This window comes from Pseudonaja textilis, chromosome Z (assembly GCF_049901715.1).
Source record: "Pseudonaja textilis isolate UNSWEBS1 chromosome Z, rPseTex1.2, whole genome shotgun sequence".
NCBI lineage: Eukaryota > Metazoa > Chordata > Lepidosauria > Squamata > Elapidae > Pseudonaja > Pseudonaja textilis.
The window spans coordinates 94,166,536-94,186,643 of record NC_142008.1 but is presented as its reverse complement, the minus strand read 5'-3'; the positions used below and the strand labels follow the sequence as shown (position 1 = coordinate 94,186,643).

At 42.8% G+C, this 20,108-nt stretch overlaps 1 protein-coding gene across 1 annotated transcript in view; it reads right to left on the bottom strand.

Annotated features, from left to right (window-relative positions):
- The window catches only part of CRHR1 (corticotropin releasing hormone receptor 1), a 95,375-nt gene that overhangs the window by 32,407 nt on the left and 42,860 nt on the right, over window positions 1-20,108 (bottom strand). The window lies entirely within an intron of this gene.

The window sequence follows — 20,108 nt, the reverse complement described above, 5'->3', positions numbered from 1 at the left end:
CAAACAGAGGGGAGGACTTTCAGTTTTACTTCCACAGAAGCAAACAGCTTTACTACAGAACAGTTGAGCTAAGCCACAGCCAGGCTCCTTTCTGTTTCCTTTTGCTCACACACCAAATACTGTTTGAGTTTCCAAACAGTCCTCAACTCTCTCACACACAGACAGGACACTAGCCAGATGAATACCACTGGATGCTGGTGGGCAGGGGCACACTTTTCTCCCCTTATTTTCCTCCTCAGTTCAGATGAATCTTTTTCTTCTACTGTAATACCAGTTAAAGGGAAAAGAGGCAAAAAAACACAGAAAAAGATTATACAGATGCAATTAGGAAAACATTAGTAAGGGAAGCTGAACACAAGTATTGTCAAACTCATCCCCAAGTCAGTAGGCAGGCTGTAAAAAATTATACAAACAGCCCTCAACTCTCTCACTCTCCACCTGAAAAGAAATTTGTTCCAACTGCAGTTGACGCCCAGGCTTCTTACTCACAAAGAAAATACTGTTTCAGTTTCTGTTAAGTTCGGATAATGAGAGGCTGAACCAGGGCATGGGTGCAACAAATACTTTATTAGGATAATAAAGGACTGAACGTGCTTGCCAAGCCCGGAACTGGCTCGCAGCAATCAGCGACTGGTTGGACCCGCAGCCTGCTTTTATAGCCGGCTGCTGGGGAGAACTCAGCCAATGAGAGGGCAACCGCCCCCACAGCGCGTAACGGACCTGGGTGGGAACTTCTCTAAGTTCCAGGGACATAACACCCCTTCCCCCAGGAGGCTTGTGCTGGCGCCCAGAGCAGGCGCAACTCTGGGGAGTTGTCTGGTAGTTCAGAGTCTGCAAGGGAAGGTTGGACCGTGGGGTGTCACGACGCGTTCCTCGGTCAGTGCCGGTTCGGGACTCGTAGGGCTGGTCACTGGGGATGTGCTCCCGTTGACTGGTCCGGACTGGTCAGCCGTCTGGTGGTCACGGTTCGTGTTCGGGCTCCCGACTCGGCTGCAGGCGTGAACTGGTCCCCGGGTGGTGCTGATGGGGGTTTGATACTGTAGCCTCGCCCGGTCTGCAACCATGAGTCACTGCTAACGTGAGTGCCTTGGCGCTTCCGCAGCTGATCCAGGTGCCTTCTCCAGATTCGACCATCCTCCAGTCTGACTCGTCGACCTGGGTCCGGTGATAGCCACGATCTCGCCCGGGATCCACAGAGGTCTCCAGCGAAGTTCCTCATGAACACGGGTTCCTGTAAGACAAAATGCCTAACCCCGATGTGGAAGGCGAGGGGAGTCAGGAAGAACATTAATGTGGGTGAAGCCTGTCCAATACAGTCCACAGGCGTCTACCCATCAGGAGTTCAGCCGGGGACTTATTAGTGACTGTGCACGGGGTTGAGTGCTGGCTCAGCAAGAAAGCGGGAGAGTCTGTGGTGCCAGTCTTCCTTGCTGAACCAAGCTAGAGCTTCTTTAGTGGTCCTAACGGCTCTTTCTGCCAATCCGTTACTGGCAGGATGAAGGGAGCCGTGAAGATGTGGCGGATGCCCAGATTGGCAGCGGCGACTGAACTTCGGCGATCACGAACTGGGGGCCATTGTCGGAAGCGATTGAGTCTGGTAGCCCGTGCGTTACGAATAGGCGAGTTAATACCTTGGTGACGCTTGCGTGGTGGTTGTGGACAGTTGTGCCACGTCAATCCATTTAGAGTAAGAGTCCACGACCACCAGGAACATTTTGCCGTGCATCGGACCCGCTAGGTCGATGTGAATCCTGGACAAGGTGCGCTGGTGCTTTCCCACTTGGTGGGGGTGGCGATTGGAGGGGATGGACGGGATTCCTGGCAGGGATGGCAGGAGCTTACCCATCTGATGATGTCATCGTCGAGGCCGGGCCACCATGCGTGGCTGCGTGCTAATGCCTTCATCCTGGCGATGCCAGGGTGGCCCTCATGCAACGCCTCCAAGACTCGGTGCGCAGTGAGGTCGGGATGACCACTGCGTGTGCCCCACAGCAAACAGCCCTGCAAACTGGATAACTCCTGTGGCGGGTCTTAAAAGGCGTGAATTTGGTTTCAACATCACTGCCCGGCCACCCCATCCTCACCCAGTCCAGTACCTGGGCGATCGTTTTGTCTGCCTTGGACTTGGCGGCAATGTCAAGGGCAGTGATGGGGAGGTCCAGTTGGGTGACCTCAAAGATAGCATGGACCGGGGCAGGATCCTCGGCAGGAGCAGGCAGGGGGCAGCGGCTGAGGGCGTCTGCGTGGGAAAATGTTTTACCTGGACGGTGTATGAGTCTATACGAGTATGCCGCTAGGAAAAGAGTCCACCTCGTCATTCTAGGAGACAGGACTTGAGGGGTCTGTTTGTCACCTGCTAGTAGACCCAGGAGAGGCTTATGATCCGTGACCAGCTCGAAAAAGTGGCCAAAAAGAAATTCATGGAATTTCTTCACAGCTGCGACAGCTGCTAAAGCTTCCTTATCGATTTGGCTATAATTGCGCTCTGTTGCAGAGAGCGTCCTGGAAAAAAAAGCGATGGGGGCTTCGGAGCCATTGGGGAGCCTGTGGCTTAACACTGCCCCAATTCCGAAAGGTGATGCGTCCGCTGCTAGCACTAATGGAAGGTTGGGGTCAAACTGAATGAGGACCGCCTCCGGCGTGAGTAGTGATTTGACTGCGCGGAAGCGGAGTCTTCCTTGTGACCCCAATGCCAAGGCGATTTTTGTCCAAAAGTCTGTGCAGGGGTTCCGCCACAGATGCTTTATGGGGCAGGAACGACGATGTAAAAATTCAATAGCCCCAAGAAGGCCTGCAGTTCCGCTTTGGAGGTTGGAGTGGGTGCCTCGTGAATGCCTTGACCTTGGACTCCAGGGGTGAATGCCTGAGGCGTCAATTTTATAACCCAGAAAGTCCACCTGTCTAGTGGCAATGGCACATTTTTCTTTTTTAATTTGAGGCCATGCTGTCTGAACCTCTCTAACACTGCTCGAACTCTCTGGAAGGTTGGGGTCTGTCCTGGCCGAGACTAAGATGTCGTCAGTAGGGTACTACACCAGGGAGGCCCTGCAAAATCCAGCTCCATGAGGGATTGAAAATGCCTGGGGCAACACTTACGCATCAAACTGGAGATGCTTGCACCGGAAAGCACCCTGTGAGTGACAATGGTCTGGAGTTCCGCTGTTTGGTTGTCAACAGGAAACTGTTGATACGCTTGAGACATGTCCAATTTGGCAAAAATGCTGCCAGGTTCAAAAGTGTGTAATAAATGCTGAATGACGGGCACTGGGTAAGCGCTAACTTGTAAAAACTTATTAATTGTGGTTTTGTAGTCCGAGCAAATTCTCAGGCTACCGTCTTTTTTGAGGGGTGTGACAATGGGTGTCTCCCATTTGGCGAAATCTGTTGGCTCAATGACCCCTTGTTTTAATAATTTATCCAGTTCCGCATCTAATTTAGGCCGAATAGCGAATGGGACTCTACGAGGTTTTAGCCTGATTGGGACTGCTTGGGGGTCGACTGAGAATGAGATAGGGGTACCGTTATAACACCCCAATTCATTGCTGAAAACGTCTGAGTAGTCAGCGAATAAGGAGTCAGTGTCAGAGGTTGAGACAGCATGGACTCCTGTTAACCCTAGGCCGAGATGGGGGAACCAATCAAGCCCCAAGAGTGTGGGGAGGTTGCCGTTGACTACCACTAGAGGTAGGTGGCCTTTGAAAGTTTTAAAATTAACAAGAAACTTGCCTCTGCCGATTACAGGAATGTCCTTCCCCTGGTAGTCCTTCAGGCTAAACTGGCACTTCTGGAGCCGGTTTCTGGATAGATTGGGCTGTAGTCTCTTGAGGGTGCTCAAGAGATAATTGAGGCGCTGACCCGTGTCAACCTCCATAAGACAAGGTTTACCTTCTAACAAAAGCGGAGAGAGATCTTACTAATGGCATGGCAAGCGTGCTTAGCATGGTGGCGAGTGCGACAGTTCAATACTTGCCTTTGGGGTCCAGAATGTGAAAAGGAAGGGTGCCTTTGTGCCGAGTTGTGAGCGGCTTGACAGACTCTAGCGATGTGCCCCTTTCTGTGGCAAATGTTGCAGGTGGCTCCCTTGAACTTGCAGGTGGTCCTCAGGTGAGATCCACCACAGGATAGGCACAGGGTGATGTGCTTGGGTGGACTGATGCTTTCTTGCTTGGCTCCTACCTGCGGGTGTCTGGCGTGGGCGAGGCGGTGGATGTCGGCCGCATCGCTGGGGTCCTCTTCGATGACCACCTCTTCAGAGTGGACTGAAACTGCACTTTGCTTGGAAACAGGACCTTGGATTTCGGTGGCTGAGTGTGCTGCCAGCTCTGCTGCCAGGGCTTCCTCGGCGGCTTGCGCGAGGTTGAGGTCCTTCCCTGGCAGTAGGCGCCTTTGGAGGTGAAGATCCTTGACTCCACAGACTAGCTGATCGAGGAGCATGTCTTCCAGGTAGGTCCCAAACCCACAATGGAGGCTGCAGTCCTGAGGGCAGCCATGTACTGGTTGATGGTCTCTTTGTCTGATTGCTTCCTCATTCGGAAGGTGAACCCTGGCAATCTGTGAGGGGTCTAGGAGAATAGTGGTTAGTAAGGATTTCTAACAGTTCTGTCCAGGAACGTTTTTAACTCACGTGGAGCCACGAGTGCTGTGGCAGTATCAAAAGCGATGGCTCCACAGTAGATCAGGAAATATGATTTTTCCGGTGCTCCCTGCATCAGCCAGCCCTATGGCGTCGATGTAGTGGTTAAAAGCGATTCTTCATATGACTCCACTTCTCCTCATCCAGCTTGAGCGATGGGAAAACTGGGTTGGAGTTCATGATGAGAATCTCGTTGGATAATCTGTTGAGAAAATCTCTCTGGGGCAGCAGCAGGAAGGTTTTCTGTGCCTAAGGCAGGCTAGTGATTTCAGCTCTGGGGAGGTTTTCACAACTCTCTCCCTCTCTCTGGATTAACACAAGGTTAGGCTGCAACGGCCATTGGCAGCGTTTTGAAATTCGCGCCTGCGTGGGCGTCAGTGACTTTGAAATACAGCACACGCTGTACTCTTGGGCGGAAATTCAAATGACAGCCGTTTGAATTTCGCGCCTAAAGAAACGCAGCGGCTGCGGCTCATAGCCTTCACTTTCCCTGTAGCTTGGCTAACTAGCGGCTACAGACGCTTCTTACTCTCGCTGTTTGCTGACCGCTCTCTCTGGCTGCAGATCAGAGTTCGCTCTTGTTGCCTGCTGATCGTTCTCTCTAGTTGCGGATCAGCGCTCGCTTTTATTGCCTGCTGATCGTTCTCTCTGGCTGCGGATCAGCGGCTAGTGATTCAGCGGTTGCATTGTGCCTCTGGTAGCCATCCCATCCTCGTCGCCAGTGTTAAGTTCGGATAATGAGAGGCTGAACCAGGGCATGGGTGCAACAAATACTTTATTAGGATAATAAAGGACTGAACGTGCTTGCCAAGCCCAGAACTGGCTCGCAGCGATCAGCGACTGGTTGGACCCCGCAGCCTGCTTTTATAGCCGGCTGCTGGGGAGAACCAGCCAATGAGAGGGGGCAACCGCCCCCACAGCACGAACGGACCTGGGTGGGAACTTCTCTAAGTTCCAGGGACATAACAGTTTCCAAACCACCCTGGACTCTCTCACACACTGACAGGATGCTAGCCAGATGAATACTGATGGATGCTGACAGGCAGAGGCACAATTCCCACCCACCCCCATTTTCCTCCCCCAAAACTTGCCCAATCACATAGTTTCATAGCAAAGCACGGGTACCCTGCTAGTTTAGTATAATCCTGCAGAAATAGGATAAGGGAGGCATGATACAAATGGCTTGGTATACATAACCAAAAGCAGATGCTGTTAGTTTCAGAAAACCATATTCCATTCTTTTTCAGAAGCATCTATATAAAGACAAGTTCAACACCTCTTGTTGAAACCAAATGAGGTTAGCGTATTCTTTATCTGGGAGTTTTATGTTCTATCTCCAGAACAAGATAGACTCGAGACCGGAGTTGAGTTCAGCTCTTTATTTAACTGTCAGTAACTTCAACTAAACTCAAGCCGCGGCAGCCTCTTTTATAGCAGCTGCTCACGGCTCACAACCAATGGCATCATTTTAAACCTCCCGCCGTTTAGGCGGCCAATCATAATCTGTTGTTAACCACCAATCGCTAGGCTGTAGTGGTTGTCCAATCGGAACATAGTATTACGAGTATGCAAATGTCTATATACAACACCTTATGTTCCTTTGTACACCAAAACGCTTCCTGTGAACAAATATTTGTGTTTTATCGAGTTTCCTTCTTGATATCAGATTGACTGCCATACTTGGAGGAAAAGGTGCTTTAAATTAAGCTCCTGGTTAAATTGACTAGCAGAACCACTGTTGTTTTTCTCAATATGTGTGATCTGGTTCTCCTGCTAGAGACATTGAAAGTTATTTGTTCTGGCATCTGTTCTGTAAAGCACTCACAAAATATTCTGACTGATTGCTGCAAACAGAAAAGAAGAATATTAGTTAAAATCTGTGCCAATGCTTATCAACCTTGACTATTTTAAGAGGTATGTTCAACTCCAAGAATTCCCTACAGTTCTTAAAATGACCAAGATTGAGAAACACCAGTCTAGATCATTTTGTTCAGCTGCACCTTTTGGTTTATTTTCTTGATTTTTCTATGTAATTTCTGCACCTCACACATTTCCTTGTAGTTTAATTTAACAGCAGAAGCAATGTACTTTGCCAGGCCCTAAAGTTTAAGAAAGAAAGAAAGTTAATTAACTTATGGGCTCTGATTAAATGAGTCATTTCAGAAGGCTTTTCGAATTAGCTCCTGCAAAAAATATGAAACCAGGATGAAATCAACAGAATTTTTCTCCAGCATGGCCTAGAATTCTAATTAACATATATATGCATGCACATGCACATAAATATGCATAATCAGAAAAAAAATGTATCTTTCAACTTCACTACTCATAGAACCATTCATTCATTCATTCATAATGGAAAACAGAATATTACTAATATTACTACTACTACTACTATGCCACATCTGCAAAGAAACTAAAGAAACAGTAGTTACAAGAAGATTGCACAGGCAGACTACAAACACTAGCATGACCAAGTAGTAACAATGGTGTATTGAAAGATGTACGTATAAGAAATGCCATTTGCCTTCAAGTGAGAACCAGTTTTTAAATGACTGGTTGTAAATTGAAAATTATTTGTATATTAAACACAAATTCCAATAGGAGAGAAAATATATAGCCCCGAATTCAACTATGAAGTTCTTGGTGCTCTCTGAGCTTGGCTGTATGCCTGCAGATGATTCATTACCCGACTAGGTAACATCAGTAGCCCTAGTGAATATGGGCTTGTTCCCCAGTGAATGTGGGATTTGCTCCCTGCACCATACCGGCAGAGGAAACTACTGTATATAAACAGGAAGCAAATTTCCTAATCATTAGCAATAATGATGTTATCTAATGAATTGTGTGGAAGAAATAACCAGGATCAGAAAGCACGAAAACGTAAACACAAATTGGCATGAATTCAGTAGATATTCTATTGGTATTTACCTCAGCTCTAAATTGGACTAAGACACACCTATTTCAAGAAAGCCTGAACTAAAATCCTCTGCAATGCCTATCAAACATGTTAAACCAAGGTCAATCCAAGTCATTTTGTGGGTTCTAAGAACGTTTGGTTGTGATATCTGTCTAACTCTTGATAGCTAATGTTGACAGTGCAGGCTGGCTAGATATGTAGATGTTTCATTCCATCCTTTTTGTGCATGTTTTTATCTTTCAATATTTGGTAGTAGAGGACACCCATCCCCCAAAGAAGAAATTCTGATGAAGCAAGTTCATTACTGCAAAATCCCTATCAACTAAAATGATTAAAGAGTATATTGGTATGTGCTACATTCAAACTATTCAGTGGCTCTTTTGGCTCAGCCCTTGATATTCAGATACTACTGATACCTGCAGAAGTCATGGATCAGTAACTTGTAAGACCTACTACTCGACCATGCATATAAAGTCAACTGGCATGAGGATGTACAAGTTTCTCGGAAGGAATACCAAATGGAAATGATATGCAGGTGGAGCACAGATAGTATATAAAAGATATTTTTTTACCTTATTTAAATTGTGCCTTTATTGTGTTTTATAAATAACTCAAGGCAATGAATATATCTAATAATCTTTCCTCCTATTTCTCCCACAACTCTGTGATGTGAGTTGGGCTGAGATAGTATCTGATCCAAAATCACCCATCCAGCTTTCATACTAAAATGGGACTAGAACTCACAATCTCATGGTTTCCTACCAGCTGCCTTAAAACTGAGCCAAACTGGCTCTAATTTGTATTTGTATAATTACATTTTACAAATGCACACATTTGGTTAATATTTGAAGCTGCCTCGTATTGAGATTATAAATCGGAGTAATAATTTAGTCTATGTGAGATCTCTCCCAGTTTTCTTACTTTAGATTCATTTTTAAATCAGAGATGCTGGAGATTGTGCTTCAATGGAGAGTTACATCTTCATCCTTACAAGCAAAAGCAATCATGGCGCTCATCCCCTCATCCCAAAGCATTGTCCATTACCCAATTTATTGCTATTCAAATCTTGATGCTCAGCTTCTAAACTAAAAATTATTTTTGACTCTCTCCATGGAAGGTAGATGAGAAGCATGTTTGATTTATTTGAAATAGCTTATTGCTCATAATCACTCATAAAGCCATCACTCTACATGTTAAATGAACTAATACAAGGCAAATATATCTATTTTTGCATAATGCAGTAGTGTATGGCCAAATATGTACATACACAGAAACCCACAAATTCAAAATTCAATACATATTTTATACCTATTTCTATTTTTGATTCTATGCATATTTAATTAATTCAGTTGGAATGCTCCTTGATTTTGGAAAATATTATTTTTTAAAAAAAATTATTGGTTTTTAAAACAAACATAAACAAACAAAACATAAAAACTTCAAGTCACCTTCCATATATGTACATACAGTGTGCCGGTTGGTTTACAAATTGTTTTGTGCTTCTATTTCATAGTCTTCAATTATAATTACATTGTATATAATCTCATATTTTCAATCAAATATTAAATACATTAATATCATTATTAATCAATCATTTGACTATACTTTTATTCATTCATGTTTTACAAAATGATCATATTTTACTTAATTTGTTTTATGTCAATTCATATTATCATCCCACATCTATCCTAGAATCATTTTGTAGATATAATAAGAAAAGAACACATCTTTATATATTTATTATTTTCTAAAAGTCTACATATTTCATTACTATATTTTATTGTCTAATCATTGATAGAATAGATCCCAAATTTTATAAAATTGTTTACCATCTTGTTCTCTAATTTCAAATGTCAATCTACTCATTTCAGCACATTCCAATATTTTCTTAATGATTTCCTCCTGTAATGGTATTTTCTCATTTTTCCAGTTTTTAGCAAATACAATTCTAGCCGCTGTTAATACATTTACAATCAGGTATTTCAAGTCTTTACTATATATTTCAGGTAAAATTCCCAATAAAAATATCTCTGGTTTCAAATCTATATGTTTTTTTGTCATTTTTTCCAACCACGTGTGGATTTTAGTCCAGTAATTTTTTAGCATCCGCACAAGTCCACCACCTATGGCAATATGAACCGGGTGTCTGATGACATTTCCAACATTTTTCGGATTTATTCTTGAACATTCTTGCTATTCTTGTTGGGGAAAATGACACCTGTAAAACATCTTATACAAATTTTCTTTCTATGCTGTTGACATTGTCATTTTGTAATTTTGAGACCACAATTTTTGCCATTTCTCTAGATCAATCCCATATCCAAAATTCTTCCCCCAAGCAATCATTGTTTCTTTAACTTGTTCTTCTTCTAGTTTAATTTCTAATAAATATCCATATCATTTTTTAATCACCTTTTCATCAGTACCTGTCAAAATTTTATCTAAGTCAGTCAGTTTATCATAGAAATCTTCTGTGTTAGAATCTTTATCATACCTTGAATGTATTTGCGCATATGAAAACCAATTCATCTTTATACCTTGTTCCTCTAGTTTTTGTATAGATTTGAGTTCACCCTTTTCATTCAATATTTCATCATATCTAACTGTTTGTTCCTTTTTGTATATTATAGGATAAGAAAATGCTTCAATAGTCGATAGCCAGACTGGAATTTTCAAATAACATTGTCTTTTAATCTTCTCCCAGTTTAACCACAGAGACTCCCGTATATAATGTCTTCTAAAGTACCCCTGTGTTTTAGTTCCTTTATACGATAAAAAAGCATGCCACCCCAACAACAAATCATGTCCTTCTAATGTTAACAATCTAGTATTTCTTAATGTTATCCATTCCTTAGCCCATATCGAATTTGTAGCTTGGTAATACAACTCCCAATTAGGCAAACCAAATCCTCCTCTTATTCTAGCATCTTGTAAAAGTTTTAACTTTATTCTCGCTTTCTTACCTTGCCATATATATTTCAACACAATTTTATTTAAATCTTCAAAGTAATCTTTCCCAAGCCTAATTGGAATTGTTTGAAACAAATATAGAATTCTGAATAATACATTCATCTTGATTTCTGATCTTCTCCCTATTAATGACAGTTGTAAATTTTCCCATTTCGCCAAATCTAGCACTATCTGCTGTTTAAGTTTGATATAATTATTCTCTTTTAGTGTACTGCATCTTGCTGTCAAATTGCCTGATTTTAAATAAAGCAGCCACTTTATGAACATCAGACAGCAGATTTTGCAGTCCCTTTATTTTATTTATTTGCAATAAAACTAAAATTTTAAATGGAAAGGAAGGAAAGATTGCAAGGGGGAAAGGACAGCAAAAAACAATGGGCAATTAAAAGATAATATTATGTGAATCTCTGATAAAATTGTATGAATGACAAAGCATCATTATATATTAGGCATCGTCTACAAATGCTCTACATGTGCAAATGTGGTTTAAATTGTAATATGCCCTACCAGCTCACATAAATCATATACGGCTCATATGGATGACAGAAAAAAAAGCTCAGATTGTCTCATACTATGGATAAATGACAGAGACAGAGTATAGGTTGTGACATCTATGTGGCTGGCTTGTCACTTTTTTTTATAAAAAAATGAAATTGGGACTTCTGCATATCAATATATATGCACAGCTTTTGAATAATGCTTCCCCTGTTCTGTACAAAGGGCATGATTTCATAAGAGAGGGAAAAATACCATTCTCCTAGATTACCAGTTCTATGCTCTGTTGATTTAAGAATGCAAAAAGAGAAATTTGCAGGTTGAGAATGAATAAAATACATTCTTTCTATCCACACTCCCATCTAATTTACAAGAATGCTCTTGTGATATGATTACTATGCATTTCTGGTGTCTGGAAACAGACAGATTCAAAGACTTCCTTCAGTAGCTAATTAGCCACTTAATCAACTATAATTGACCAATAACTGACTTGCAGAAGACTGGAGGACACGCCTCCCTGTTTTGCATGAAATTATTTAAAAACTATATCTGAATAAAGCAAATAAAACATCTTTTCACCTTCTTCTTTTCATTCTTTACTTCCCAAATGCATTTATTTACTTTTTATTTATTCTTATTGTTTTGTCAACAATATCGAGGTAACAGGTGAGATTTATTACATTTCAGTGCAATTCGCAATGCACCGCAAGTTCCCACGTAGATTGAAGGGAAGCAGGCCAAAGTATTACTATAACTGCCCCAAATGAAATAATATGGTAGATGCCAAGAGACTGAGGACCAGTCAGATTTTATGTGGCATTAAAATCAGCAAATTATAATATCTTCCTTCAGCACTTGTAATTGGTGTTATCCAGTGATGGGATTCAAAATTTTTTACTACCAGTTCTGTGGGTGTGTCTTGGTAGGCATGTCGTGTCTTGGTGGGCGTGTCTTGGTGGGCGTGGCAGGGGAAGGATACTGTAAAATATCCATTCCCTCCCCACTCCTGGGGGAAAGTTTCTGTAAAATACCCATTCCCTCCCCACTCCACTAACCTGCTTTCCAGCTCCATTCTCCTGTGCAGCGCAACCAAAAAGGACCCAGCCAATCAGCTGGGACTCAAGAGGCAGAGAATAGATGAGTGCGGAGCCAGTCAGAGGTGGTACTTGGAACTACTCAAAATTTTCGCTACTGGTTCTCCAGAACTGATCAGAAACTGAGGAATACTACTTCTAGTGTTATTGGTGGATGAGCAGCACTGAGGACTAGGTTAATAACTGCTTTTTCTAGTCATTCTCTATAATCAGTATGCCCCAATCTGGAGAATTAGAATACTTTATCTACATAATAGGGTTTTTAAAGAATTATATAATGCCTGGGAATTCCAAAATAGCTACACCCAACTCAATAATAATAGAATAATGTACTAACCTATGATTTTAGTATGCATTTTGTGGGCCAAGAGCTGCATTAAATCATATTGAGAAATGCATTTATTCTGAGATAAAATACATTTATAGCTATTATTCTAAATAGTATTTAGACGTATATTTTGAAGGCATTCTGTTTAAAATACATGGATTAATGTAAAAAGCGGGGGGTGAATTTATGAGTGAAACCAATACAAATTTCTCTTTCATTATATCCGTAGTTTATTGATTTCATGTTATTTTACATTGTGTAAAAAACTTTCAAGAATTTAATGCAAGACTAAAAGAGGACTCTTATATTTATACTTAGATGATTGTGGCTGTGTCCAGATAGTTCACTGTTTGACTGGGTTGCCTAAAATGGCACTATAAATTATGCTTGGAACATATTTTGCTTTGTAAAAATACACTTGACACAAATTAATGTTGCTAAAAATATGGCAAAATACATAAAAGCTAAAAAAGACTGAATGAAAATTGATAGAGAAATAGCTACCAATATATTATTAAAAAACACACCAAACCAGTAGCTCTAGCTAAGATATGTTTTTATTTCCCAGTTCCCTCTGTTATCAGCTTTCTTTCTTTACACAACAGAATCAAATATTATTTTGACAGCGATGTCCACTCAGAGCTTTCCAAATATGTATTTTCTTTTTCTCCACACAGCATCCATCATGCAATAAGCCCAGCGTACAATAGTAGTCTGACTTTGAAATCCCAAGGCTGTCTGTGAGCGAAAATACATAGCCCCAAAAGTCAGCTTAGTGGAAGCTGAGGCACAATGGAGTTAAAATGAATTCTTTAAATGTTACTGCATTCAATGCCAAAGAAATCACTAGGCAGAGGAAAACAGCTATATCCCTAAACAGCTGTTTCTGATTGCATAACCAACTTTAGCAAGTGATTGATTACTCAATGCCTTATCATCATGCCTTTTCTGGCCATGTTTCTATGACATGCTGAACCATAAACTAGTGAACTATATTTTTCATGACTAGTTAGTTGTGCTCTACACGTCATACTCAGAAGGGTGACATGGAGCTTAATTATGCTTTGGCTGGTCTGTCTTTCCCAGTTTTCCTCTTGTTCTTTTGCCAAAGTTATCTCAGCCAGTATGTATCAAATGGCTGTCAAACAGCACATCATCGAAACAGACTTTAAGATATAACCAATGAAAAACCTAAGAAGCCAGTGATGCCACAATTTGGGGGAAAATAAATAACAAAAATAGCACAACCATCCATCCTGGCTGGCACTCAAGGGCACAGAGAAGCTACAAAAGCAAAGAAATAAAATCCTTGAAGGCAGAAACTAAATATGACAAGCCAAGTTCAGGCCCTGCCAAAAAGGAAGCGAGTATTTCATCATACATTTATTGTGCAGAGGCCTCGGAGGTCCAAGATTCTCTTGGGAAACCTGATCCTTAATGGGAAAAGGCAGGTAGGATATGATTCTGTGTATTATCAGAAACAGCTGGGTAGATGGCAGCATCAAGACAATTGTTAGATCGGGTAGATCGGTTCCCACAGAGACGCGAGACCAAAAGTGATCATTCAGCTCTTTATTGTGTATACAGACCAGTAAAGACAGCTGGCATTTTTCTTTTTTAACTTTAAGCCCCGAGTCTTTGAATTTTTGTAGTACCTCCCTTAGGCGTTTTTCCAATTGTGTTTTATTGGTAGCTGCCACCAGCATGTCATCAAAGTAGGGCACCACCCCTTTGATCCCTTGGAGCAGTCTTTCCATTAGGCTCTGGAAGACTCCTGGTGCCATGCTGACTCCGAATTGGAGTCTGTTACATCAGAATGCCCCTCGGTGGGTTATGATAGTTTGCGCCTCTGTAGTTGTAGCATTGACCAGCAGCTGCTGGTAGGCTTGTGCCAGGTCGAGCTTCACGAAGACCCGGCCTCCCCCTAGTGAGTGCAGGAGATGCTGTACTACTGGGACGGGGTAGGCACTCTGCTGCAGTGCGTGGTTGAGGGTGGCCTTGTAGTCACCGCAAATTCTTACAGACCCATCTGGGGTGACTATGGGGGTCTCCCATCGGGCATGGTCAATCGGCTCTAAAACCCCTTGTGCGATGAGCTTGTCTAACTGCTCATCGATCTTGGGCTTGAGTGCGAATGGCACTCGCCGTGGCTTAAGGCAGATTGGGGCAACGTTCGGGTCTAGAATGAAAGAGATTGGGGACCCCCGGTACTTGCCTAAGGTGTCGTCGAAGACCTCTTGGAAGTCCCTCACGAGTGCCGCTTCCCAGTCCGCCTCATCGATGTGGTGGATTCCCGTCACCTCAATTCCCAGCGGTGTGAACCATTGTAGTCCCAGCAGGCTTGGGTGGTCTCTGTCTACGATGGTGAGTGGCAGCACTTTGGTATGCCCTTTAAAGCTTAGTTTGAAATGTCCAGTTCCGACTACAGGGATACGGTTTCCCTGATAGTCCTTTAGGGTCAGCTTTTGATTTTCCAGCTTGTGGCAGTGGATGGTAGGCACCAGGCGTTTGATTGTGCGCCAGGAAACCATGGAGAGGTAGGATCCAGAATCCACCTCCATCTCACATGGTTGATCCTCAATACCCACCTCCACGGGCACCTTCCAGGAGTCGATGGTCGAGGAGTGGCCGATGACGACCATCTGATGGGTCTCCTCTCTCCGCTGCACCTCGCTGAGCTGTTTGCTCTGCCCATCTCAGCTCCATTGGCTCTCAGTGTGGTGGTCTCTGGTCCTGGGGGCGGGTTGCCATCTCGTCACCAGGGGCTGCCGTCTCATAGTTGGGGGCTGTAGTTCCGCTTATTCCGGCACACCTTGGCGATGTGCCCCCGCTTGTTGCAATGCCGACAGATAGCATCAAGGAAATGGCATTCAGAGCGGGGGTGATCACCTCCACAGCTGGCACACTGGAACTCCGACTTACATCCTCTCCGCTCCGCCTGGAGTCGGTGAATTTCTTCCTCCTCGTCTTCGGTGTCAGAGAGGGAATCGATGTCGCCATGGTGGGTGGTGGTGATCGCCCGGTGGCTGGTCTCTGTGTGTTTCTCAGGGGCCGGGGTTGTCTCGATGGCTGCTGGTCAGTCCGCTGTGCTCGCCTGCCGCATCTGAGCCACCAATTTCTTGGTTGCTTTGGCTGCAGTTGCCTCGGCAAGGGCTTCGGTGAGGGAGATGTTGCCCCTGGCCATTAGCCGGCTCTGCAGAATGGGGTCCTTGAGCCCGAGGATGACACAATCTTGCAGGGCCTCATCCATGTCGGTGAAACCTCACATGCCTCCGAGGTCCCTCAGTTCAGCCATGAAGTCGCTGACACTTTCACCCTCCTTCTGGTCCCGCCGGTAGAAATTGTGCCTTCTGATGAGGGTGGGCACAGCGGGGGCATAATGGTTCCACAGCAACAGTTCAAGGTCGGCCCAGTCCATCGCTTTTACGTTGTCGGGTTTGGCTAGGGCCTTTGCCATCTTGAACACTGCGGGCCCGCAGTGTGTCAGGAACACAGCCCATTTTTTCTGTCTGTTGGCATCTTTTAGATTGCTGCTTTCCAGGAACATTAGGAATTGGTCAATGTAGGATTCTCAATCTTCGGCAGCCTGGTTGAAGGACGTGGGTGGCGCGGTGATGCTGGCCATTTTGTCGGTCGTTTTGTGCCGCTTTGCCACGTGCTTGGTTGGTCTCTTGTCTCACGATCCCACCTTCGTTGCCAGTGTTAGATCGGGTAGATTGGTTCCCACAGAGACGCGAGACCAAAAGTGATCATTCAGCTCTTTATTGTGTATACAGACCAGTGCAAGACTTGTGAGCCATGGCAACCCTTCATATAGAAATTGCTCATGGCTCGGCGGCCAATGACAGGGCTTTGAATCTTCCACGATCGGCTCGGCCAATCGCACTTGATTCTTAGCGCGCCAATCACGGCGTGTTTAGTTGGCCAATCAGGTTGCGGTCCATGTGGACCAATCAGGATTTAGGGTTTGGGTATGCTAATATAGAACACCCCTCCCCTCTTGGTTTCGCCTGATGGCAGATAAAAAATTCTCTTCTTCTTCTTCTTCTTCTTCTTCTTCTTCTTCTTCTTCTTCTTCTTCTTCTTCTTCTTCTTCTTCTTCTTCTTCTTCTTCTTCTTCTTCTTCTCCTTCTCCTTCTCCTTCTCCTTCCTCCTCCTTCTCCTCCTCCTTCTCCTCCTTCTATAACATGTTGAATGATAGGCCTTTTCAGATTATAATGGGGGACAACATAAGGCATGAAGATTAAACAACAGCTTTCCAAAAGGCTTCCCTTGTAGGTCATCTAGTCCAACTCCCTACCCAAGCAGGAGACCCTACACCATTTCTGACAGATGGGAATCCAATCTCTTCTTGAAAGTCTCAAGTGATGACGCTCCCATGACTTCCGTGGGCAAGCTGTTCCACTGATTGATTGTTCTCACTATCAGAAAGTTTCTCCTTATTTCCAGGTTCCTTATCTGGCATACAGGGGCTTTAGAGTATAGTTTGACCCCTTTCTCTCTGTGGTAGCCCCTCAAATATTGGAAGACTGTTATTATGTCTTCCCTGGTCCTTCTCTTCACTAGACTAGCCATGTCCAGTTCCTGTGACTGTTCGTCATATGTTTTAGTCTCCAGTCCCCTAATCATCCTGGTTGCTCTTCTCTGTACTTTTTCTAGTGTTTCAACATCTTTTTTCTAGTGTAGTGACCAAAACTGGATGCAGTACTCTAGGTGTTGTCTTACTAAAGCTTTGTAGAACGGCATTAGTATCTCACTTGATCTTGATTGTTAATGATTGACTTGATTGTCTCCCTCTGTTAATGCATAGCATTAGCTTTTTTAGCGGCTGCTGCACACTGTTGGCTCATATTTAGCTGGTTGTCTTTCTCTAACTTGGTTCTTTAGGTCTTCTAATGGTGCATTCATTGCCACTGTAACTGAATCCATCCACCTTAAAAGTTGTCCTCCACTGACTGAGTGCTTTCTACCAATACAGTGCAAACATTGCATGGCCCTTACAATTTATGGGTGGAAGGATCCTAGAAAGCCAAACTTTCATATCATATCAACTCTAACTACAGCAGCTCCCAGCATTCTAATAATCAGGCTGGGAAAATTACTTTGTACCAAATAGCTTGTAGGTTCAACCAGAGACTTCACTCGCCCCAATAACTAGAAGGGCTTGTGATTATAACATGGATTTCAATCGATACTTTGCCATAGCTAGAGCAGTTTCTTTCTTGAATAAGATAGCATTGTTAATTGGTGGTTCTTACCATATATTATTTTAATCCACAGTGAATAGTGAGATATATAAGAAGGCAAGAGATTTGTATAGCAGCAGTAGTCTTATAAAAACAGTTCTCTCTTAGTATTAGAATATTTCCAAATATTTTAATGTAATTATTTAGGATGTCATCATTTAAAAAATGCTTTTATATTTTCCCTAGAGGGCAAAAATCTTCATTATTCTTAATAATGATGCAAATCTATCTTACGTTGCCTTTGCATGGAGAAGAGCGAATACATTTTTACTTGCCCAAGTAACAAAATAAACTAGTCCTGACTATAAAAAAGGAGTCCAGATTTCCAATAGTGGAAAAATGAAATGATTTGTTAAGCTGGATTAAGGAATGCTCAAATTGATTAAACTCTATGTGATGTGATGTGTTTTATGGTATTACTATTTTTCATAGGGCATATATTCATAGATGAAATTATACTAGAAACAGATGCTTACCCATATGCATTATATATCCATGCTCCCAGAGACCTGCTTAAGCAACGCTGAAGATATTATTACAGACTACAATAAACTATATCAGTTAATTTACAGTCTTTTAGTTTGACCTGCATGGATTCACGAATAAGAAGGGTCCTTGTTCTTTTGGTTAAGGCATAATCCACCTCTAACAGCTTATCCACTGTCCAAGGTCCTTGCTCATTTTAGTCAGACACAAGGCCTAGGGTATCTCGGCTAATCCTTTTGAGTGAATATTTCCACAGCCCAGGGGCAAAGAGAGCTGCACTCTCTTGGGGAGATAAGGGGCACAAAGAAAGAATCCATGGCAGAAAAATGGCTGCAATATAAATCTACCAGTTTGCTTCTATCAGGATGCAAATTGAGAGAGAGTTTTTTTACAGCTCTTTTCCCACTCAGTTGAGTATTTATTCATTTATTTATTGCTTGTTAATCTATTTATTTATTTCAGCTCTCAGTGACACTGACTAGAGGGGAAAGTGTGCTTACTTCTGGGCTGACCTCCTTTCTGGCTCAAATCCAAGAAAAAGAGGCACTTAGGCCAGATTGGAGCTTCTGTGATATGAGAGAAGGTAGAGGCCACCAATATCTATACAACTCTAAAAGCTGTTTGCCAACTTCAGGGATCTAGAAGAAGCTTTTTAAGAGGTAAATCCAAGAGAATTAGGAGGTAGAGTATCCTTGGAAAGAACATAATGCCACAATACAAGGAAAGGTCCAGCCTTGCCAGCAAAGGCAATTAACCATTTATAAAGGGGAATAACTTTGCAGATTAACTTCTTGATTAGAGAATTACATTACATTTAGATGAGCAACTAACATCAGTTTTAAATAGAAATAAATTCTTGGAGGGCAGCTTTTCTTGTTATGAGAGCTGTACATTACCTCCAATATCTGAGGAAGAATTCCTCAAAATGCCAGCTCCATTTATGGGTATATGAGGTATGTGAAGAGAGATATGAAGAGATGTGTGTAGAGCAGGGGCCTCCAACCTTGGCAACTTTAAGACTTGTGAACTTCAATTCCCAGAATTCTGGGAGTTGAAGTCCATGGAGTCTTAAAGTTGCCAAAATTGAGACCTGAACTAGAGACTGCTAGCAATCTTCCTAAATGCTTCTGATTGTTTCCATTGAAAACAAGATGGACTGGATAGCACAGTGCCTGCTTTTTTATTATTAAGTGGAAATTCACATTTAGTCAATAGATCTATTGGCAATAGTTTGAGATACATGTATTTCAGAAGGTTTATTCTAAGTATGGCTAAATCTGAATCCAACCAGATTTCCTTCAGTGTAAAAACAAAAATCCGTCAGGAAGAAGATAAAGCTATTGGCAGATGAAGAAGAAGTGATTTAGTTTCAGATACAGCCTGTCCCCCCCCACCCCCGCCCCGCATTCCCTCCCCAGAGACTGACTTCTCACAATCCATGCCAAATCTTAAGAGGTAAAGCTTTCACTGCTAAAGCTTTTGTTCAAGCAGTTGAAACCTTTTCAGTGGTAATTGCCTGTTATCATTTTTTCCTACTCAGAGGTGTTTACTAAAACCATCCCCTCTGAATGGAATTTGCTGGGATTAGTTAAAAGACCCTTGGCAAACAAATGCTATGTTTTTTTTCCAAGCCTTCTTAAGGTTTCCCTAGTTGATGCTCTAGTGGTTGCTCTGGTGTCATAGTAAATGAATATGGCAAGGATATTCAATTGACAGATGGAATGAGAGCCTGCTGTAAAGATCTCCCAAAACCATTTCAATTGCCAGCTGGATGGTCAATCTATTCTTTATAGCTTCTTTTCTATAGGCTATCACTACTTTTCTTCTTCTTCTTCTTCTTCTTCTTCTTCTTCTTCTTCTTCTTCTTCTTCTTCTTCTTCTTCTTCTTCTTCTTCTTCTTCTTCTTCTTCTTCTTCTTCTTCTTCTTCTTCTTCTTCTT